Genomic DNA, 8,380 nt, shown 5'->3' on the forward strand with positions numbered 1-8,380 from the left:
TCTAATTACGATTATCTAAAGCATTTTTAATAAAATTTTTAAAATAATTTAGTGTGGTTACAAATAAGTCAACATTAGAAAAATATTTGTTATAATTCCTACAAGATCGGAATATAAAACTGTTTTGTGTGAATTTTGTTCTTGTAGTAGGTACATCAAATAGACACTGGTGACGAGAACTTAGTCTGGGACATTTAACATTTATGTTGAATAAAAGGTAAGGGGAGTCAACTATATTCCTTATAACTTTAAACAAGAAAACCTGATCTCTCAATTCGCGTCTGTCGGCCAAAGGTGATAAATTATAGGAACAAGAATAGGAAGCACTTTGTTTTACTTTAAACTCAAGGTGTTTAACAAATTTTTTTTGAACTTTCACTAACTTGTCAGTGTAGATATTATATTGAGGATTCCAGATCACGGACCCATACTCAAGAATTGAGCGAATATAAGCATTATATAAAATAATTAAAGTTTCTAAGCCTCTGAAGTCTTTGCCAATCTTGAGTACAAATCCAAACACTCGATAAGTGTAAGTGGTAGTGCCACACTGCATACCTTCGGGTTGCAGCCGAATGGGCCGGCACGCCCGGGGAAGTACCACTCTCTCACTTAAAATCGGCGTGAAGTGGTAGCTATGTTACCGCGTTTCGTCTGGTACGTGAGAGTCCCGGAGGCCCGATACCCCCCCCCCCCCCTTAAACATGATGGTTGTGCAGAATTTGGTTACATTACCCCAGGAGGGTACCATCAGCGACTGCGGTGGAGAATCCCTCTCTGGGCATCCATGCTCAGGACATACACCACCTGAGCAGGGATGCCCAGGCTGCCCTCCGAATTCTGGGGGGGGCAATTTTGCGCTCGCCACTGTTCGGGGCAAGCGGAGCAGGCATCATAAGGCAACCCCTACCACCCTCACTGTGGACTTCTGCAACATAAGGGGACTCAACTCGAACTTGAACGCCGTCCACTTTCACCTTGAGACGGCGAAGCCGGCCTTGCTCTTTCTTACCGAGACTCAGATATCTTCTCCTGCCGATACGACTTTTCTTTCCTACCCCGGGTATAAATTGGAACATTCCTTTGTACCACGAGCTGGGGTGTGCGTTTACGTCAGAGATGATATCTGCTCTCGACGCCTCGGCAGCCTTGAAGGACAGGACCTATCAATTATCTGGCTGCGTGTAGATTGTGACGACCATCCGCGAATCTACGCTTGCCTTTATAGGTCCCATAGCGGTAATGCCGAAACCGACCGACTGGTTGAGCACGTCCAAATGGCTACAGATTCCGTACTGCAGCAGATCCCATCCGCAGAGATCGTTATTCTTGGCGATTTTAATGCCCACCATGCCGAATGGCTTGGATCGCGCACTACCGATCATGCGGGTAGATCTGTTCTCGACTTCGCTTTAGCATATGATTTGACACAACTAGTCCCCTCGCCAACGCGAATACCAGACGTGGAGGATCATACACCTTCCCTGTTGGACCTTCTGCTGACTTCCCATCCGGATGGCTACCAGGTTATCGTCGAACCCCCTCTGGGCTCGTCGGACCACTGTCTCGTCCGAAGTACAGTGCCGGTTGCGCGTTACTCACGACCTCGTTTCGTGGGCTGCCGCCGAGTGTGGCACTACAGGTCAGCAGATTGGGATGGGATGCGGTCCTTCTTTGCATCCTACCCATGGGGGCAGGTTTGTTTCTCGCCGGATGATCCGAGTGTTGTTGCTGACTCTGTTGCCGATGTGGTACTTCAGGGTATGGAACTATTCATTCCGTATTCTGCGGTCCCCATCGGTGGCAAGTCCCAGCCCTGGTTTGGTCGTTTCTGCAAAACGGCTTCACGCAGAAAATGGGAACGCTACCAAGACTGGGCTAACGCATCAGCGTCTCGTGATGTAAATACCAGCGCAATCAGAAGGGAATATAACTCTGCCTCTAGGTCCTTCAAAAACGTGATTGCTAAGGCGAAGACGGAGTACATAGGCAGAATTGGCGAGAGATTGGTGCGCCAGGAACACGTGCGTTCTGGTCTCTCGTCAAGGCTGTCTTAGGGAATTTCTGTCAGCCTTCCTTACCATCTCTGCACAAGACGGTGAGTCATTGAATACAGCGAAGGAGAAGGCTGATCTTTTAGGCTCTCTCTTCGCAGCGAACTCGACTCTGGATGACCGAGGAAAGTCACCACCAACAATCCCACGGTGTGATACCACGATGCCGGAGGTTAAATTCCGGCAAAGTGCAGTTCGTAAAGCACTTCTTTCCTTGGATATTCATAAGTCGAGTGGACCCGATGGCATCCCTCCAATCGTGCTACGGACTTGTGCTCCCGAGTTGGCGCCGGTCTTAACGCGTCTTTTCCGGCAATCCTATGCATTCGGCGTCGTCCCGAACTCCTGGAAGACTGCTTTGGTGCATCCGATCCCTAAAAAGGGCAACCGCTCAGACCCATCCAATTATAGGCCTATAGTCATCACCTCCTTGTTCTCCAAGGTAATGGAGTCCATTATAAACTGCCAGCTCCTGCGGTACCTAGAGGAGTACCAGCGAGTGATTAGCGACCGCCAGTACGGTTTCCGTCGGGGTCGCTCAGCCGGTGATCTTCTAGTTTACCTTACTCATAGATGGGCGGAAGCAGTTGAGAGCAAAGGGGAGGCATTAGCAGCCAGTCTGGACATAGCGAAGGCCTTCGATCGCGTGTGGCACAAAGCGCTTCTATCGAAGCTTCCTTCCTATGGGCTTCCCGGGAAATTATGCAATTGGATTACCAGTTTTTTGGCAGATCGGAGCATCAAGGTCGTTGTCGACGGTGCATGCTCTGACTTAAAATTCGACAATGCTGGTGTTCCACAAGGCTGCGTTCTATCACCCACTCTGTTTCTTCTGCATATAAATGACTTGTTGCAAATCAGTAACATTCATTGCTATGCAGACGACAGCACCGTAGACACCTCATACACCGGCCGTGCTAATATTTCTCGGGAAAACGTCGAAGAAAACCGGAACAAACTTGTATCTGAAATCGAGTCTTCGTTAAACAAAGTCTCGAACTGGGGTCGGCTAAACCTAGTTCACTTCAACCCCAAAAAGACGCAAGTTTGCGCGTTAACTGCTAAAAAAACACCATTTATCGTATCTCCACGATTCGAGAACATTCCGTTAGCCGCTACAGCTAGTATCGGAATACTTGGCGTTGATGTTTCGAGTCTCGTTCAGTTCCGCGGTCAATTGGAAGGCAAAGCCAAATTGGCATCAAAAAAGCTTGGTGTGCTCAGCAAGGCAAGACAGTATTTCACGTCGGCCCATCGTCTAAGACTATACAAGGCGCAAATTCGGCCTCACATGGAATACTGCTCTCACCTCTGGGCGGGTGCTCCCCAGTACCAGCTCCTTCCATTTGACCGTATCCAACGTAGAGCGGCTCGAGTTATCGACGATCAAGCCCTTTCCGATCTGCTTGATCCTTTGGCTTTGCGTAGAGATGTTGGATCGCTCTGCATCTTCTACAGAATTTATCACGGGGAATGTTCCGAGGAATTGTTCGGATTAATCCCGGCTGCTGAATTTCACCTTCGGACATCTCGTCAAAATTCCAAATATCACCCGCACCACCTAGATGTCCGAAAATCCACAACAGCGCGATTTTTAAGACATTTTCTGCCTCGCACAACCACTCTGTGGAATCAGCTTTCGCCGGCGGTTTTTCCGAACCGATACGACTTGGGAACCTTCAAGAAAAGAGCGTACTCTTTCCTGAAAGGCCGGCAACGCACCTGCAAGCCCCCCGGTGTTGCAGATGTCCATGGGCGGTGGTAGTCACTTTCCATCAGGTGAGCCTCCTGCTCGTTTGCCACCTTATGACATAAAAAAAAAAAAAAAAAAAAAAAAAAAAAAAAAAAAAAAAAAAAAAAAAAAAAAAAAAAAAAAAAAAGATAAGCCTTTGCAACAGCATGGTTGATATGTGCATTAAATGTGAATTTACTGTCGAGGTATATCCCTAGATCTCTCACCTCGGATACCCGTCTTAAACTTACACCATTTAAGTGATAGCTGAATTCTATCGGTCTTCGTTTTCTCGAAAAAGATATTACATTGCATTTATCGATGTTAAGAAGTAACTGGTTATCACAGCAATATTGAAATAATCTATTGAGGTCATCTTGTAGATACAGACTGTCAGATTGTGATTCAACTTCGAGAAATATTTTCATATCATCAGCATACAAAAGTGTAGTCGAGTGCTTGATGATGCTCTGGACATCGTTAATAAATAAATTGAATAGTAATGGTCCGAGGTGAGAGCTCTGAGGAACACCTGAGGAAATCGGAACAAATGAGGAGCAGTAACCTCTTACTTATTTTTATATTTAATTTAATAAATAGGAAGAGAACCAACGAAGCAGATCACCGTGTATACCAACCTCTTCCAATTTACGAATGAGAATGAAGTGTGAAATTTTATCGAAGGCTTTGGAGAAGTCAGTATACACAACGTCTACCTGGTATCCCCTGTCCATACTGGCCATGACGCGGTGGATTAATTCTGTCACATTAGTTTCCGTAGATCTTTTATCAATAAAGCCATGCTGTTCATTAATAATTAAAGGTCTCAGCATAGGGTAGATGCTATCATATATTATTTTTTCAAAGAATTTTGCTATTGTACAAAGCTTAGATATGGGCCTGTAATTTTGTACAACGTTTTTGTCACCAGACTTCAATATGGGAACAACATATGTGTGTGTTGCTGGGCTGATGTTGAGGATAATGAAAGTCACTAACTGGTTCACGATTTATTAACGAGACGGTACAATTATACGGACTGTGACGCACTGTTTTACATATGCAATGTTTCGACTTTTATACATGATATCAAAGCGTAAGAGATACACCGAGGTGAAGCATTTTAGTCATAGAATATGTGAGCTTTATCAATTGTTTAATTTAATACCTATGTGCATATACGGCACATGTGCTTCCACAATGTAGGCATTTCACCCGAATTTAAAGATTTGTTAAATAATAAATAAAGGGGCATAGCAAGAGTTTCAGAGCATTCTTTTAAAAATATAGGAGGCAAACCATCTGGCCCATAGCCTTTATTAATATCAAGCTTTTTAAGGTATTTCTTAACAGCTTGCAATGAAATGCTTATTGCTCCTATTTTTAAACCATTAAAAGACAAAGCTTTTGGGTGACTGTTTGAACCTCCAGCATTCGACGTGGTGAAAACTGAACTGAAATACTCATTAAAGGTGTCGCATATATCTGTGCCTCCACTAACAGTCTTACTTCCGTAAGTTAGGGTATCTGGAATGCCATTTGTTGTCTGTTTTGACTTCACAAAACTCCAAAAAAACCTGCTGTTACCTTTAATTTTTCTTTCGGATGCAGTAATATAATCATCGTAACACGTGACTTGTGCTCTCTTTTGACGCTCACGTAGTATACTGAATGTATCGTAATCATATAACCTGCCATATGACTTTCATTTGCGATGATACTTAAGTTTTTCGGCTATGACTTTAATTAAAGATTTGGAATACCAAAATGGATATCTATTATCGTATTTAACGGTTTTTGTCGGGATTAAGTCTGTGATTACAGAATTAATAGTATGATAAAATATATCCACTGAAGAAGATATATCAGTGTCATTTAATAAGTCTCACCAATCAATGTTTTCTAAAACCTTGTTAATAGTTTCATAATCCGCTTGTCTAAATAAGCGTATAACGCGATTGGCACTACGAAGTATCTTCGATGTGGTAACATTGATGTTACCACATCAAAGACTCAAAGCAGGATGAAAATTATCTTCAGCTACTAACGGAGAAACTTTAGATATTTGACACTCACTATTGCTAATAATTAAATCGAGATACCTGTCATCCTTATTAGGAACGCAGTTAAATTGTTTAAGATTATTAAAATTAAGAAAATTATATAAAGCACTGATAAATATATCGTCATCATAGCAGTTTGATAATTTCATAAAAAATCCTTCATGAACCAAAGACGCTGTAGAAACATTAAAATCGCCAACAATCAGGATTATATCATTAGGATTTGATAGAAGGTCTTTGGAAACTAATTGAAAATATTCACACAAAGCTGCATAACGGTTTTTACCATGAGGTGCATAACAACAGTGTATATGAAGTAATGCAGAGGATGTCTCCAAAGACAGAGGCATAGAAACCCCAACTACATCAGCCGCAGAATTTAACATAGTGAGAGAGGCAGTTGATCTTATTAATAGGTGAGATTTTACAGCAATTAATACACCACCACCCATTTTACTACCATGCGCAATGTAGTCTCTATCGCTTCTATATACGCTGTAGCGCGAGTCGAAAAGTTCCTCATTAAAAATATCACCATGAAGCCAGGTTTCACTAAGACAGATAATGTCATAATCTTCCTGTATTAAGTTCCTAAAAAAACATTGGTTTTAGTTAGCAATCCATGAACGTTTTGGTAAAATATATTAAGATTCATATTGATCGTAGTAAAATATTATAACATAAAAATATAAAAATCACAGTTTAAGATTAAAATCATAAGCCCCTTAAAGAATTCATTAAAATATCCAAAAATAAATTCAACATTGAAAAACAAAGTCCACCAGTGTATGCTCGATTGGATAAAAAAATAATATAGTAAACAAACACAAACCTTATTATAAAATAGTTACGTACACACACATCAAGAGGACTGATGATGCAGCGATTCCTTCATCGTGAGAACCAAACTAAGTGTAACATTGCAAATGTGATTTTATAATTTAATTATTATTTTATTTCATTCCAATTACTTACATCGAGTAGGTTAGACATGCTAATTAGGAAATCAGTTTTATTGTAATTTCTTTTAATTAAATAAGTTTAAATTAGTTTTTGGTTTTTTTCGACCTTTCGACTGTAGCTAACGTAACTGGCGCAGTCGGTAGGATACTAGATAGGGGCAGTTAGGTCATCACTAGTATCCAGAATCTACGGACCAGCTGCAGAACCGGAAGGCGAATCCAGACTTCGATTCACGAGGAGAAACCAGAAATGAAGTATATGTGAGTACATTTGAACTTTTCTCGTGTTGCTCTTATCCTAGTTGTATTTCCAATCCAAAATTTATCACCCTAGAGTTCATAGATATCGGGAATCTGCATCGCAGCAGGCCCGACGTCGTAGTTTAGATTGTAACAGAAATTTAAATTTAGAATTTAATTCTAAGTTAATAGGTTTAGATAATACGAATCCTAATATGTCTCAAGATCCGGACACCATTTATAAAATTCTTAGGATTGTGCCCGACTTTGACGGAAACCCTAATGTACTTACGAGATTTATTAATATTTGCGACCAAATTGTAACGCAATATTTAAACACCGCGCCTGGTTGCGAATTATCTAACTTGTGTGTATTAAACGGGATACTAAATAAAATTGCGGGTACTGCCGCCGCTACTATTAATTCTAATGGCATACCAGATAGTTGGCTTGGTATCAGAACTTCACTAATTAATAATTTTTCTGACCAACGGGACGAAACAGCTTTATACAACGACCTCTCGTTAGCCGTACAAGGAAATAAGACTCCTCAGAAATTTTATAGCCATTGCCAAACGCTATTCAGTACGATAATGACATACGTTACACTTCACGAGACTACCGACTACGATCGACGCCAAACGCGATCTTTACAGAAAAGTTACTATGCAGGCATTTGTTCGCGGCTTAAAAGAACCTTTGGGTTCACGAATTCGGTGTATGCGACCCGAAACCACAGAAAAAGCTCTTGAATATGTTCAGGAGGAATTAAATGTTACATATTTACAACAACGTACAGACGGACTAAAACAGCAGTCGACCCCTAAAATGCAACCCATTTCATTCTCACAATCTCGTCCTCAAAACTTTTAACCACCGATATTTAATTGGCCAGCCCCTGTAGGACAACGCCCTTTTTTTTTTTTTTCGCTGGAAAAACGCATAACGCGTTTCCCCCACATGTTGTGGGGGGGTATGTGGGGCTCGCCGGCGCTGAAGGCGCCGGAATACCCACTAAAAAACCAGCGGTACCCACTCCGTCTTTTGGGAGACGTCACGAGATCGCTTGCGCATACTACCGTGACGTCCTGACGGTAGGCCCAACTCTGTGGGCCTCCAATTCCTAGGGGGTTCTCGGGGTACAGAGACCCACTATCCCCGGCGAGCCTTATGGCGGGAGGAGAAGGTGTCCACAACGAAGACGCCTTCTTCCTGGTCCTCTTGCGGGTCGGCCGTACTGTTCTCACGCTCCCGCTCCGCGGCCTCTTTCTGAGAAATGAGAAATGAGAAATGTTCTGTGTCATCACGTTTTCACAGAACAAGACCATT

This window comes from Vanessa atalanta, chromosome W (assembly GCF_905147765.1).
Source record: "Vanessa atalanta chromosome W, ilVanAtal1.2, whole genome shotgun sequence".
Classification (NCBI taxonomy): Eukaryota; Metazoa; Arthropoda; class Insecta; order Lepidoptera; family Nymphalidae; genus Vanessa; species Vanessa atalanta.